This window comes from Oncorhynchus keta, chromosome 22 (genome assembly GCF_023373465.1).
Source record: "Oncorhynchus keta strain PuntledgeMale-10-30-2019 chromosome 22, Oket_V2, whole genome shotgun sequence".
Classification (NCBI taxonomy): domain Eukaryota; kingdom Metazoa; phylum Chordata; class Actinopteri; order Salmoniformes; family Salmonidae; genus Oncorhynchus; species Oncorhynchus keta.
This window is the reverse complement of record NC_068442.1, coordinates 58,326,921-58,343,232: the sequence shown is the minus strand read 5'-3', so window position 1 is coordinate 58,343,232 and position 16,312 is coordinate 58,326,921.

The following is a 16,312-nucleotide window of genomic DNA, read 5'->3' as shown; positions in this document are numbered from 1 at the left end:
GCAGACGACACCGTTCTATATACTTTCGGCCCATCATTGGACACTGTGCTATCTAACCTCCAAACGAGCTTCAATGCCATACAACACTCCTTCCGTGGCCTCCAACTGCTCTTAAACGCTAGTAAAACCAAATGCATGCTTTTCAACCGATCGCTGCCTGCACCCGCATGCCCGACTAGCATCACCACACTGGATGGTTCCGACCTTGAATATGTGGACACCTATAAGTACCTAGGTGTCTGGCTAGACTGCAAACTCTCCTTCCAGACCCATATCAAACATCTCCAATCGAAAATCAAATCAAGAGTCGGCTTTCTATTCCGCAACAAAGCCTCCTTCACTCACGCTGCCAAGCTTACCGTTGTAAAACTGACTATCCTACCGATCCTCGACTTCGGCAATGTCATCTACAAAATCGCTTCCATCACTCTAATCAGCAAACTGGATGCAGTTTATCACAGTGCCATCCGTTTTGTCACTAAAGCACCTTATACTACCCACCACTGCGACTTGTATGCTCTAGTCGGCTGGCCCTCGCTACATATTCGTCGCCAGACCCACTGGCTCCAGGTCATCTACAAGGCCATGCTAGGTAAAGCTCCGCCTTATCTCAGTTCACTGGGCACGATGGCAACACCCATCCATAGCACGCTCTCCAGCAGGTGTATCTCACTGATCATCCCTAAAGCCAACACCTCATTCGGCCGCCTTTCGTTCCAGTACTCTGCTGCCTGTGACTGGAACGAATTGCAAAAATCGCTGAAGTTGGAGACTTTTATCTCCCTCACCAACTTCAAACATCAGCTATCTGAGCAGCTAACCGATCGCTGCAGCTGTACATAATCTATTGGTAAATAGCCCACCCATTTTCACCTACCTCATCCCCATACTGTTTTATTTATTTACTTTTCTGCTCATTTGCACACCAATATCTCTACCTGTACATGATCATCTGATCATTTATCACTCCAGTGTTAATCTGCAATATTATAATTATTTGCCTACCTCCTCATGCCTTTTGCACACATTGTATATAGATTCCCCTTTTTTTCTACTGTGTTATTGACTTGTTAATTGTTTACTCCATGTGTAACTCTGTGTTGTCTGTTCACACTGCTATGCTTTATCTTGGCCAGGTCGCAGTTGCAAATGAGAACTTGTTCTCAACTAGCCTACCTGGTTAAATAAAGGTGTTCTCAACTAGCCTACCTGGTTAAATAAAGGTGTTCTCAACTAGCCTACCTGGTTAAATAAAGGTGTTCTCAACTAGCCTACCTGGTTAAATAAAGGTGTTCTCAACTAGCCTACCTGGTTAAATAAAGGTGTTCTCAACTAGCCTACCTGGTTAAATAAAGGTGTTCTCAACTAGCCTACCTGGTTAAATAAAGGTGTTCTCAACTAGCCTACCTGGTTAAATAAAGGTGTTCTCAACTAGCCTACCTGGTTAAATAAAGGTGTTCTCAACTAGCCTACCTGGTTAAATAAAGGTGTTCTCAACTAGCCTACCTGGTTAAATAAAGGTGTTCTCAACTAGCCTACCTGGTTAAATAAAGGTGTTCTCAACTAGCCTACCTGGTTAAATAAAGGTGAAAAAATGGCTGGTTGGTACTAACCCTAACCCATCTACATGGCAGGTTGGTACTAACCCTAACCCATCTACATGGCAGGTTGGTACTAACCCTAACCCATCTACATGGCTGGTTGGTACTAACCCTAACCCATCTACATGGCAGGTTGGTACTAACCCTAACCCATCTACATGGCAGGTTGGTACTAACCCTAACCCATCTACATGGGCTGGTTGGTACTAACCCTAACCCATCTACATGGCAGGTTGGTACTAACCCTAACCCATCTACATTTTTTATTTTTTTATTTTACCTTTATTTAACCAGGCAAGTCAGTTAAGAACATATTCTTATTTTCAATGACGGCAGGTTGGTACTAACCCTAACCTATCTATATGGCAGGTTGGTACTAACCCTAACCTATCTATATGGCAGGTTGGTACTAACCCTAACCTATCTATATGGCAGGTTGGTACTAACCCTAACCTATCTATATGGCAGGTTGGTACTAACCCTAACCCATCTACATGGCAGGTTGGTACTAACCCTAACCCATCTATATGGCTGGTTGGTACTAACCCTAACCTATCTACATGGCAGGTTGGTACTAACCCTAACCCATCTATATGGCAGGTTGGTACTAACCCTAACCTATCTATATGGCAGGTTGGTACTAACCCTAACCCATCTACATGGCTGGTTGGTACTAACCCTAACCCATCTACATGGCTGGTTGGTACTAACCCTAACCCATCTACATGGCTGGTTGGTACTAACCCTAACCCTAACCCATCTACATGGCAGGTTGGTACTAACCCTAACCCATCTACATGGCAGGTTGGTACTAACCCTAACCTATCTATATGGCTGGTTGGTACTAACCCTAACCCATCTACATGGCAGGTTGGTACTAACCCTAACCCATCTTCATGGCTGGTTGGTACTAACCCTAACCCATCTACATGGCTGGTTGGTACTAACCCTAACCCATCTATATGGCTGGTTGGTACTAACCCTAACCCATCTACATGGCAGGTTGGTACTAACCCTAACCCATCTACATGGCTGGTTGGTACTAACCCTAACCCATCTACATGGCAGGTTGGTACTAACCCTAACCTATCTATATGGCTGGTTGGTACTAACCCTAACCCATCTATATGGCTGGTTGGTACTAACCCTAACCCATCTATATGGCTGGTTGGTACTAACCCTAACCTATCTATATGGCTGGTTGGTACTAACCCTAACCTATCTATATGGCTGGTTGGTACTAACCCTAACCTATCTATATGGCTGGTTGGTACTAACCCTAACCTATCTATATGGCTGGTTGGTACTAACCCTAACCTATCTATATGGCTGGTTGGTACTAACCCTAACCCATCTATATGGCTGGTTGGTACTAACCCTAACCCATCTATATGGCTGGTTGGTACTAACCCTAACCTATCTATATGGCTGGTTGGTACTAACCCTAACCCATCTATATGGCTGGTTGGTACTAACCCTAACCTATCTATATGGCTGGTTGGTACTAACCCTAACCCATCTATATGGCTGGTTGGTACTAACCCTAACCCATCTACATGGCTGGTTGGCATGGTTGGTACTAACCCTAACCTATCTATATGGCTGGTTGGTACTAACCCTAACCTATCTATATGGCTGGTTGGTACTAACCCTAACCTATCTATATGGCTGGTTGGTACTAACCCTAACCTATCTATATGGCTGGTTGGTATCTAATGGCTGGTTGGTACTAACCCTAACCTATCTATATGGCTGGTTGGTACTAACCCTAACCTATCTATATGGCTGGTTGGTACTAACCCTAACCCATCTATATGGCTGGTTGGTACTAACCCTAACCTATCTATATGGCTGGTTGGTACTAACCCTAACCCATCTATATGGCTGGTTGGTACTAACCCTAACCCATCTATATGGCTGGTTGGTACTAACCCTAACCCATCTATATGGCTGGTTGGTACTAACCCTAACCCATCTATATGGCTGGTTGGTACTAACCCTAACCCATCTATATGGCTGGTTGGTACTAACCCTAACCCATCTATATGGCTGGTTGGTACTAACCCTAACCCATCTATATGGCTGGTTGGTAACCCTAAATCTACATGGCCTAACCCCCATCTATATGGCTGGTTGGTACTAACCCTAACCCATCTATATGGCTGGTTGGTACTAACCCTAACCTATCTATATGGCTGGTTGGTACCCTAACCCTAACCTATCTATATGGCTGGTTGGTACTAACCCTAACCTATCTATATGGCTGGTTGGTACTAACCTAATCCTGGCTGGTTGGTCTATATGGCTGGTTGGTACTAATATGGCCTAACCTATCTATATGGCTGGTTGGTACTAACCCTAACCTATCTATATGGCTGGTTGGTACTAACCCTAACCTATCTATATGGCTGGTTGGTACTAACCCTAACCTATCTATATGGCTGGTTGGTACTAACCCTAACCTATCTATATGGCTGGTTGGTACTAACCCTAACCTATCTATATGGCTGGTTGGTACTAACCCTAACCCATCTATATGGCTGGTTGGTACTAACCCTAACCCATCTACATGGCAGGTTGGTACTAACCCTAACCCATCTACATGGCTGGTTGGTACTAACCCTAACCCATCTACATGGCAGGTTGGTACTAACCCTAACCCATCTACATGGCAGGTTGGTACTAACCCTAACCCATCTACATGGCTGGTTGGTACTAACCCTAACCCATCTACATGGCTGGTTGGTACTAACCCTAACCCATCTATATGGCTGGTTGGTACTAACCCTAACCCATCTACATGGCAGGTTGGTACTAACCCTAACCCATCTACATTTTTTATTTTTTTATTTTACCTTTATTTAACCAGGCAAGTCAGTTAAGAACATATTCTTATTTTCAATGACGGCAGGTTGGTACTAACCCTAACCTATCTATATGGCAGGTTGGTACTAACCCTAACCTATCTATATGGCAGGTTGGTACTAACCCTAACCTATCTATATGGCAGGTTGGTACTAACCCTAACCTATCTATATGGCAGGTTGGTACTAACCCTAACCCATCTACATGGCAGGTTGGTACTAACCCTAACCCATCTATATGGCTGGTTGGTACTAACCCTAACCTATCTACATGGCAGGTTGGTACTAACCCTAACCCATCTATATGGCAGGTTGGTACTAACCCTAACCTATCTATATGGCAGGTTGGTACTAACCCTAACCCATCTACATGGCTGGTTGGTACTAACCCTAACCCATCTACATGGCTGGTTGGTACTAACCCTAACCCATCTACATGGCTGGTTGGTACTAACCCTAACCCTAACCCATCTACATGTCAGGTTGGTACTAACCCTAACCCATCTACATGGCAGGTTGGAACTAACCCTAACCTATCTATATGGCTGGTTGGTACTAACCCTAACCCATCTACATGGCAGGTTGGTACTAACCTAACCCATCTTCATGGCTGGTTGGTACTAACCCTAACCCATCTACATGGCTGGTTGGTACTAACCCTAACCCATCTATATGGCTGGTTGGTACTAACCCTAACCCATCTACATGGCAGGTTGGTACTAACCCTAACCCATCTACATGGCTGGTTGGTACTAACCCTAACCCATCTACATGGCAGGTTGGTACTAACCCTAACCCATCTACATGGCAGGTTGGTACTAACCCTAACCCATCTACATGGCTGGTTGGTACTAACCTAACCCTAACCCATCTACATGGCTGGTTGGTACTAACCTAACCCATCTACATGGCAGGTTGGTACTAACCCTAACCCATCTACATGGCTGGTTGGTACTAACCCTAACCCATCTACATGGCAGGTTGGTACTAACCCTAACCCATCTACATGGCTGGTTGGTACTAACCCTAACCCATCTACATGGCTGGTTGGTACTAACCCTAACCCATCTACATGGCAGGTTGGTACTAACCCTAACCCATCTACATGGCAGGTTGGTACTAACCCTCACCCATCTACATGTCTGGTTGGTACTAACCCTAACCCATCTATATGGCAGGTTGGTACTAACCCTAACCCATCTACATGGCAGGTTGGTACTAACCCTAACCCATCTACATGGCTGGTTGGTACTAACCCTAACCTATCTATATGGCAGGTTGGTACTAACCCTAACCCATCTACATGGCTGGTTGGTACTAACCCTAACCTATCTACATGGCAGGTTGGTACTAACCCTAACCCATCTATATGGCAGGTTGGTACTAACCCTAACCTATCTATATGGCAGGTTGGTACTAACCCTAACCCATCTACATGGCTGGTTGGTACTAACCCTAACCCATCTACATGGCTGGTTGGTACTAACCCTAACCCATCTACATGGCTGGTTGGTACTAACCCTAACCCATCTACATGGCTGGTTGGTACTAACCCTAACCCTAACCCATCTACATGGCAGGTTGGTACTAACCCTAACCCATCTACATGGCAGGTTGGTACTAACCCTAACCTATCTATATGGCTGGTTGGTACTAACCCTAACCCATCTACATGGCAGGTTGGTACTAACCCTAACCCATCTTCATGGCTGGTTGGTACTAACCCTAACCCATCTACATGGCTGGTTGGTACTAACCCTAACCCATCTATATGGCTGGTTGGTACTAACCCTAACCCATCTACATGGCAGGTTGGTACTAACCCTAACCCATCTACATGGCTGGTTGGTACTAACCCTAACCCATCTACATGGCAGGTTGGTACTAACCCTAACCCATCTACATGGCAGGTTGGTACTAACCCTAACCCATCTACATGGCTGGTTGGTACTAACCCTAACCCATCTACATGGCTGGTTGGTACTAACCCTAACCCATCTACATGGCTGGTTGGTACTAACCCTAACCCATCTACATGGCTGGTTGGTACTAACCCTAACCCTAACCCATCTACATGGCAGGTTGGTACTAACCCTAACCCATCTACATGGCAGGTTGGTACTAACCCTAACCTATCTATATGGCTGGTTGGTACTAACCCTAACCCATCTACATGGCAGGTTGGTACTAACCCTAACCCATCTTCATGGCTGGTTGGTACTAACCCTAACCCATCTACATGGCAGGTTGGTACTAACCCTAACCCATCTACATGGCTGGTTGGTACTAACCCTAACCCTAACCCATCTACATGGCAGGTTGGTACTAACCCTAACCCATCTACATGGCTGGTTGGTACTAACCCTAACCCATCTACATGGCTGGTTGGTACTAACCCTAACCCTAACCCATCTACATGGCAGGTTGGTACTAACCCTAACCCATCTACATGGCAGGTTGGTACTAACCCTAACCTATCTATATGGCTGGTTGGTACTAACCCTAACCCATCTACATGCTGGTTGGTACTAACCCTAACCCATCTACATGGCAGGTTGGTACTAACCCTAACCCATCTACATGGCTGGTTGGTACTAACCCTAACCCTAACCCATCTACATGGCAGGTTGGTACTAACCCTAACCCATCTTCATGGCTGGTTGGTACTAACCCTAACCCATCTACATGCTGGTTGGTACTAACCCTAACCCATCTACATGGCTGGTTGGTACTAACCCTAACCCATCTACATGGCAAGTTGGTACTAACCCTAACCCATCTACGTGGCAGGTTGGTACTAACCCTAACCCATCTTCATGGCTGGTTGGTACTAACCCTAACCCATCTACATGGCTGGTTGGTACTAACCCTAACCCATCTACATGGCAGGTTGGTACTAACCCTAACCCATCTACATGGCTGGTTGGTACTAACCCTAACCTATCTATATGGCTGGTTGGTACTAACCCTAACCTATCTATATGGCAGGTTGGTACTAACCCTAACCCATCTATATGGCTGGTTGGTACTAACCCTAACCCATCTTCATGGCTGGTTGGTACTAACCCTAACCCATCTACATGGCAGGTTGGTACTAACCCTAACCCAACTTCATGGCTGGTTGGTACTAACCCTAACCCATCTATATGGCAGGTTGGTACTAACCCTAACCCAACTTCATGGCTGGTTGGTACTAACCCTAACCCATCTACACGGCTGGTTGGTACTAACCCTAACCCATCTACATGGCAGGATGGTACTAACCCTAACCCATCTACATGGCTGGTTGGTACTAACCCTAACCCATCTACATGATGGTTGGTACTAACCCTAACCAATCTATATGGCAGGTTGGTACTAACCCTAACCCTCACCCATCTACATGGCAGGTTGGTACTAACCCTAACCCATCTACATGGCAGGTTGGTACTAACCCTAACCCATCTACATGGCTGGTTGGTACTAACCCTAACCCATCTACATGGCTGGTTGGTACTAACCCTAACCCATCTACATGGCAGGTTAGTACTAACCCTAACCCATCTACATGCTGGTTGGAACTAACCCTAACCCATCTACATGGCTGGTTGGTACTAACCCTAACCCATCTACATGGCAGGTTGGTACTAACCCTAACCCATCTACATGGCTGGTTGGTACTAACCCTAACCCATCTACATGGCAGGTTGGTACTAACCCTAACCCATCTTCATGGCTAGTTAGAACTAACCCTAACCTATCTACGTGGCAGGATGGTACTAACCCAAACCCTAACCCATCTACATGGCAGGTTGGTACTAACCCTAACCCATCTACATGGCAGGTTGGTACTAACCCTAACCCATCTACATGATGGTTGGTACTAACCCTATCCCTAAGCCTAGCCAATCTATGTGGCAGGTTGGTACTAACCCTATCCCTAACCATAGCCAATCTATATGGCAGGTTGGTACTAACCCTAACCCATCTACATGGCTGGTTGGTACTATCCCTAACCCATCTATATGGCAGGTTGGTACTAACCCTAACCCATCTATATGGCAGGTTGGTACTAACCCTAACCCATCTATATGGCAGGTTGGTACTAACCCTAACCCATCTACATGCTGGTTGGTACTAACCCTAACCCTAACCAATCTATATGGCAGGTTGGTACTAACCCTAACCCATCTACATGGCAGGTTGGTACTAACCCTAACCCATCTACATGGCTGGTTGGTACTAACCCTAACCCATCTTCATGGCTAGTTAGAACTAACCCTAACCCATCTACGTGGCAGGTTGGTACTAACCCTAACCCATCTACATGGCAGGTTGGTACTAACCCTAACCCATCTACATGCTGGTTAGTACTAACCCTAACCAATATACATGGATGGTTGGTACTAACCCTAACCCATCGACATGCTGGATGGTACTAACCCTAACCCATCTAAATGGCAGGATGGTACTAACCCTAACCCATCTACGTGGCAGGTTGGTACTAACCCTAACCCATCTACATGGCAGGTTGGTACTAACCCTAACCCATCTACATGGCTGGTTGGTACTAACCCTAACCCTAACCCATCTACATGGCTGGTTGGTACTAACCCTAACCCATCTACATGGCTGGTTGGTACTAACCCTAACCCATCTACATGCTGGTTGGTACGAACCCTAACCCATCTACATGGCTGGTTGGTACTAACCCTAACCCATCTACATGCTGGTTGGTACTAACCCTAACCCATCTACATGCTGGTTAGTACTAACCCTAACCCATCTACATGGCTGGTTGGTACTAACCCTAACCCATCTACATGGCTGGTTGGTACTAACCCTAACCCATCTACATGCTGGTTGGTACTAACCCTAACCCATCTACATGGCTGGTTGGTACTAACCCTAACCTATCTATATGGCTGGTTGGTACTAACCCTAACCCATCTACATGGCAGGTTGGTACTAACCCTAACCTATCTATATGGCTGGTTGGTACTAACCCTAACCCATCTACATGCTGGTTAGTACTAACCCTAACCCATCTACATGGCTGGTTGGTACTAACCCTAACCCATCTACATGGCTGGTTGGTACTAACCCTAACCCATCTACATGCTGGTTGGTACTAACCCTAACCCATCTACATGGCAGGTTGGTACTAACCCTAACCCATCTACATGGCAGGATGGTACTAACCCTAACCCATCTACATGGCAGGTTGGTACTAACCCTAACCCATCTACATGGCAGGTTGGTCCTAACCCTAACCCATCTACATGGCAGGATGGTACTAACCCAAACCCTAACCCATCTACATGGCAGGATGGTACTAACCCAAACCCTAACCCATCTACATGCTGGTTGGTACTAACCCTAACCCATCTACATGGATGGTTGGTACTAACCCTAACCCTAACCCATCTACATGCTGGTTGGTACTAACCCTATCCCTAACCCTAACCCATCTACATGGCAGGTTGGTACTAACCCTAACCCATCTATATGGCAGGTTGGTACTAACCCTAACCCATCTATATGGCAGGTTGGTACTAACCCTAACCCATCTACATGGCTGGTTGGTACTAACCCTAACCCATCTACATGGCAGGTTGGTACTAACCCTAACCCATCTACATGGCTGGTTGGTACTAACCCTAACCCATCTACATGGCAGGTTGGTACTAACCCTAACCCATCTACATGGCTGGTTGGTACTAACCCTAACCCATCTACATGGCTGGTTGGAACTAACCCTAACCCATCTACATGGCAGGTTGGTACTAACCCTAACCCATCTACATGGCTGGTTGGTACTAACCCTAACCCATCTATATGGCTGGTTGGTACTAACCCAAACCCTAACCCATCTACATGGCAGGTTGGTACTAACCCTAACCCATCTACATGGCAGGATGGTACTAACCCTAACCCATCTATATGGCTGGTTGGTACTAACCCAAACCCTAACCCATCTACATGGCAGGTTGGTACTAACCCTAACCCATCTACATGGCAGGTTGGTACTAACCCTAACCCATCTACATGGCTGGTTGGTACTAACCCTAACCCATCTATATGGCTGGTTGGTACTAACCCAAACCCTAACCCATCTACATGGCAGGTTGGTACTAACCCTAACCCATCTACATGGCAGGATGGTACTAACCCTAACCCATCTATATGGCTGGTTGGTACTAACCCTAACCCATCTATATGGCTGGTTGGTACTAACCCAAACCCTAACCCATCTACATGGCAGGTTGGTACTAACCCTAACCCATCTACATGGCAGGATGGTACTAACCCAAACCCATCTTCATGGCTAGTTAGAACTAACCCTAACCCATCGACATGGCAGGTTGGTACTAACCCTAACCCATCTACATGGCAGGTTGGTACTAACCCTAACCCATCTATATGTCTGGTTGGTACTAACCCTAACCCATCTACATGGCAGGTTGGTACTAACCCTAACCCATCTACATGGCTGGTTGGTACTAACCCTAACCCATCTACATGGCAGGTTGGTACTAACCCTAACCCATCTACATGGCTGGTTGGTACTAACCCTAACCCATCTACATGGCAGGATGGTACTAACCCTAACCCATCTACATGGCAGGATGGTACTAACCTTAACCCATCTACATGGCTGGTTGGTACTAACCCTAACCCTCACCCATCTACATGGCTGGTTGGTACTAACCCTAACCCATCTACATGGCTGGTTGGTACTAACCCTAACCCATCTACATGGCAGGATGGTACTAACCCTAACCCATCTACATGGCAGGATGGTACTAACCCTAACCCATCTACATGTCTGGTTGGTACTAACCCTAACCCATCTACATGCTGGTTGGAACTAACCCTAACCCATCTACATGGCAGGATGGTACTAACCCAAACCCTAACCCATCTACATGGCTGGTTGGTACTAACCCTAACCCATCTACATGCTGGTTGGAACTAACCCTAACCCATCTACATGGCAGGATGGTACTAACCCAAACCCTAACCCATCTATATGGCAGGTTGGTACTAACCCTAACCCATCTACATGGCTGGTTGGAACTAACCCTAACCCATCTACATGCTGGTTGGAACTAACCCTAACCCATCTACATGGCAGGATGGTACTAACCCTAACCCATCTACATGGCAGGTTGGTACTAACCCTAACCCATCTACATGGCAGGTTGGTCCTAACCCTAACCCATCTACATGGCAGGATGGTACTAACCCAAACCCTAACCCATCTACATGGCTGGTTAGTACTAACCCTAACCCATCTACATGCTGGTTGGTACTAACCCTAACCCATCTACATGCTGGTTGGAACTAACCCTAACCCATCTACATGGCAGGATGGTACTAACCCTAACCCATCTACATGGCTGGTTGGAACTAACCCTAACCCATCTACATGGCAGGTTGGTACGAACCCTAACCCATCTACATGCTGGTTGGTACTAACCCTAACCCATCTACATGCTGGTTGGAACTAACCCTAACCCATCTACATGGCAGGATGGTACTAACCCTAACCCATCTACATGGCTGGTTGGAACTAACCCTAACCCATCTACATGGCAGGTTGGTACGAACCCTAACCCATCTACATGCTGGTTGGTACTAACCCTAACCCATCTACATGGCAGGTTGGTACTAACCCTAACCCATCTACATGGCAGGTTGGTACTAACCCTAACCCATCTACATGCTGGTTGGTACTAACCCTAACCCATCTACATGCTGGTTGGAACTAACCCTAACCCATCTACATGGCTGGTTAGTACTAACCCTAACCCATCTACATGCTGGTTGGAACTAACCCTAACCCATCTACATGGCTGGTTAGTACTAACCCTAACCCATCTACATGCTGGTTGGAACTAACCCTAACCCTAACCCATCTACATGGGTTTGGGTAACAATAACAATATTGACGAATACGCTGATTCGGTGTGCGAGTTCATTAGAGCGTGCGTTGAAGATGTAGTTCCCATAGCAACGATTAAAACATTCCCTAACCAGAAACCGTGGATTGATAGCAGCATTCGCGTGAAACTGAAAGCGCGAACCACTGCTTTTAATCAGGGCAAGGTGTCTGGTAACATGATTGAATACAAACAGTGCAGCTATTCCCTCCGCAAGGCTATCAACCAAGCTCAGTGTAAGTACAGAGACAAAGTAGAATCTCAATTCAACGGCTCAGACACAAGAGGCATGTGGCAGGGTCTACAGTCAATCACGGACTACAAGAAGAAATCCAGCCCAGTCACGGACCAGGATGTCTTGCTCCCAGGCAGACTAAATAACTTTTTTGCCCGCTTTGATGACAATACAGTGCCACTGACACGGCCTGCAACGAAAACATGCGGTCTCTCCTTCACTGCAGCCGAGGTGAGTAAGACATTTAAACGTGTTAACCCTCGCAAGGCTGCAGGCCCAGAAGGCATCCCCAGCCGCGCCCTCAGAGCATGCGCAGACCAGCTGGCCGGTGTGTTTACGGACATATTCAATCAATCCCTATACCAGTCTGCTGTTCCCACATGCTTCAAGAGGGCCACCATTGTTCCTGTTCCCGAGAAAGCTAAGGTAACTGAGCTGAACGACTACCGCCCCGTAGCACTCACTTCCGTCATCATGAAGTGCTTTGAGAGACTAGTCAAGGACCATATCACCTCCACCCTACCTGATACCCTAGACCCACTCCAATTTGCTTACCGCCCAAATAGGTCCACAGTCGATGCAATCTCAACCACACTGCACACTGCCCTTACCCATCTGGACAAGAGGAATACCTATGTGAGAATGCTGTTCATCGACTACAGCTCGGCATTCAACACCATAGTACCCTCCAAGCTCGTCATCAAGCTCGAGACCCTGGGTCTCGACCCCGCCCTGTGCAACTGGGTACTGGACTTCCTGACGGGCTGCCCCCAGGTGGTGAGGGTTGGCAACAACATCTCCTCCCCGCTGATCCTCAACACTGGGGCCCCACAAGGGTGCGTTCTGAGCCCTCTCCTGTACTCCCTGTTCACCCATGACTGCGTGGCCATGCACGCTTCCAACTCAATCATCAAGTTTGCGGACGACACAACAGTGGTAGGCTTGATTACCAACAACGATGAGACGGCCTACAGGGAGGAGGTGAGAGCCCTCGGAGTTTGGTGTCAGGAAAATATCCTCACACTCAACGTCAACAAAACTAAGGAGATGATTGTGGACTTCAGGAAACAGCAGCGGGAACACCCCCCTATCCACATCGATGGAACAGTAGTGGAGAGGGTAGCAAGTTTTAAGTTCCTCGGCATACACATCACAGACAAACTGAATTGGTCCACTCACACAGACAGCATCATGAAGAAGGCGCAGCAGCGCCTCTTCAACCTCAGGAGGCTGAAGAAATTCGGCTTGTTACCAAAAGCACTCACAAACTTCTACAGGTGCACAATCGAGAGCATCCTGGCGGGCTGTATCACCGCCTGGTACGGCAACTGCTCCGCCCTCAACCGTAAGGCTCTCCAGAGGGTGGTGAGGTCTGCACAACGCATCACCGGGGGCAAACTACCTGCCCTCCAGGACACCTACACCACCCAATGTTACAGGAAGGCCATAAAGAACATCAAGGACAACAACCACCCGAGCCACTGCCTGTTCACCCCGCTATCATCCAGAAGGCGAGGTCAGTACAGGTGCATCAAAGCTGGGACCGAGAGACTGAAAAACAGCTTCTATCTCAAGGCCATCAGACTGTTAAACAGCCACCACTAACATTGAGTGGCTGCTGCCAACACACTGACACTGACACTGACTCAACTCCAGCCACTTTAATAATGGGAATTGATGGGAAATTATGTAAATATGTCACTAGCCACTTTAAACAATGCTACCTTATATAATGTTACTTACCCTACATTATTCATCTCATATGCATACGCATATACTGTACTCTATATCATCGACTGCATCCTTATGTAATACATGTATCACTAGCCACTTTAACTATGCCACTTTGTTTACTTTGTCTACATACTCATCTCATATGTATATACTGTACTCGATACCATCTACTGTATGCTGCCCCGTACCATCACTCATTCATATATCCTTATGTACATATTCTTTATCCCCTTACACTGTGTATAAGACAGTAGTTTTGGAATTATTAGTTAGATTACTTGTTGGTTATTACTGCATTGTCGGAACTAGAAGCACAAGGAGGAGTGACGGACTCCATCCTAGCTGGAGGGGTGCTCTCATCTTATCTGCCAACATAGACAGGGCTCTAACTCCTCTAGCTCCACAATGAAATAGGGTGCAGGCCAGGCAGCAGGCTATTAGCCAGCCTGCCAGCATAGTGGAGTCTGCCACTAGCATAGTCAGTGTAGTCAGCTCAGCTATCACCATTGAGACCGTGTCTGTGCCTCGACCTAGGTTGGGCAAAACTAAACATGGCGGTGTTCGCCTTAGCAATCTCACTAGGATAAAGACCACCTCCATTCCTGTCATTACTGAAAGAGATCATGATACCTCACATCTCAAAATAGGGCTACTTAATGTTAGATCCCTTACTTCAAAGGCAATTATAGTCAATGAACTAATCACTGATCATAATCTTGATGTGATTGGCCTGACTGAAACATGGCTTAAGCCTGATGAATTTACTGTGTTAAATGAGGCCTCACCTCCTGGCTACACTAGTGACCATATCCCCGTGCATCCCGCAAAGGCGGAGGTGTTGCTAACATTTACGATAGCAAATTTCAATTTACAAAAAAAAAATGACGTTTTCGTCTTTTGAGCTTCTAGTCATGAAATCTATGCAGCCTACTCAATCACATTTTATAGCTACTGTTTACAGGCCTCCTGGGCCATATACAGCGTTTCTCACTGAGTTCCCTGAATTCCTATCAGACCTTGTAGTCATTGCAGATAATATTCTAATCTTTGGTGACTTTAATATTCACATGGAAAAGTCCACAGACCCACTCCAAAAGGCTTTTGGAGCCATCATCGACTCAGTGGGTTTTGTCCAACATGTCTCTGGACCTACTCACTGTCACAGTCATACGCTGGACCTAGTTTTGTCCCATGGAATAAATGTTGTGGATCTAAATGTTTTTCCTCATAATCCTGGACTATCGGACCACCATTTTATTACGTTTGCAATTGCAACAAATAATCTGCTCAGACCCCAACCAAGGAACATCAAAAGTCGTGCTATAAATTCACAGACAACACAAAGATTCCTTGATGCCCTTCCAGACTCCCTCTGCCTACCCAAGGACGCCAGAGGACAAAAATCCGTTAACCACCTAACTGAGGATCTCAATTTAACCTTGCGCAATACCCTAGATGCAGTTGCACCCCTAAAAACAAAAAAATGTCTCATAAGAAACTAGCTCCCTGGTACACAGAAAATACCCGAGCTCTGAAGCAAGCTTCCAGAAAATTGGAACGGAAATGGCGCCACACCAAACTGGAAGTCTTCCGACTAGCTTGGAAGGACGGTACCGTGCAGTACCGAAGAGCCCTTACTGCTGCTCGATCGTCCTATTTTTCTAACTTAATTGAGGAAAATAAGAACAATCCGAAATTCCTTTTTGATACTGTGGCAAAGCTAACTAAAAGCAGCATTCCCCAAGAGAGGATGACTTTCACTTTAGCAGTGATAAATTCATGAACTTCTTTGAGGAAAAGATTATGATTATTAGAAAGCAAATTACGGACTCCTCTTTAAACCTGCGTATTCCTCCAAACCTCAGTTGTCCTGAGTCTGCACAACTCTGCCAGGACCTAGGATCAAGAGAGACGCTCAAGTGTTTTAGTACTATATCTCTTGACACAATGATG